Below are 1,082 nucleotides of genomic sequence, written 5' to 3' on the forward strand. Positions count from 1 at the left end.
AATAGGTCTGAGGGAAGGAGATGTTTGTAGCTAGGTTAGAGGCCATCTTAGTGGCCTGATCTGTGTCCGCATTAAGAGGGATGAAGGTGGTTTTATTGAAATTAATTTGGAGTCCAATGGTGGCTGCAAAATTATCGAGGATCACCTTCAGATGAGTGGCCGCCTCGAGGGTAGCTTTGACGACAATGAGAGTGTCGTATGCATATTGTAGGACTGGGCAAGGGAAGGTGGGGTTAAGAGGGTGCATAAGCAGGTCATCTTTATTGGCTTTGATTATAAGTTGCTGGAGAATGCCAGCGATGATGATGAGGAGGTAGGGCAAGAGCGGGTTTCCCTGACGTTGTCCGTTCTTGCACCTGATCCATTGTAACGCCCCGGATACAACTTTCCATATTCGTAACTCTGACTCTTGCCTTTTCCGGAGATGCTATATGATATTTCCTTCGTGGTTGGGTTTTTGTCGTTTGTTTTGCATTTTGTTCTTGTTATGCATCTCATCTCATAGCATCATGTGCATCGCATCCATATGTTTTCATAAAACTTGCATCCGTTCGGGTTTCCCCGATTCTCTCCGTTGTCCGTTCTGAGCCCGACCACACTCGCACGCGCCCGCGGCACCTCCGTAATATTATTTTATAAGTGGCATAAAAATGTTCTCGAAATGGGTTGCAACTTGGCATGCGGTCTTATTATAGTGTAGAAAGACCGCCTGCCAAATTTCATCGCATTCGGAGTCCGTTTGATAGCCCAACCGTCATCCGTAGCGGCACCGTTGCCGGTTTAATCGTCGGACGTTTCGGTCTCCGAAACCACCGCCGGGCTGCACTTCTCTTCTCTCCCCTCAGCCCAAACCCCTCTTCTCAGCCCACTAGTTAGCCTACCCCCCCTTGCATCCGGAACCGCCCGATCGAGATCGGAGGTCTCCAAACCCCTCCTAACCCCCCTCTAACCCTAGCCCCCTGCTATATATGGACCTCCTAGTCCATTTTGGGCAGCCTAGCCCCTCCCCTACCTCCATTTCCGCGCCCCCCAGCCTCCTCCCGCCACTTGGCGGCGCCGCCACCACTTCCAGCCAACCAACG

Source organism: Triticum dicoccoides, chromosome 1B (assembly GCF_002162155.2).
Source record: "Triticum dicoccoides isolate Atlit2015 ecotype Zavitan chromosome 1B, WEW_v2.0, whole genome shotgun sequence".
Classification (NCBI taxonomy): domain Eukaryota; kingdom Viridiplantae; phylum Streptophyta; class Magnoliopsida; order Poales; family Poaceae; genus Triticum; species Triticum dicoccoides.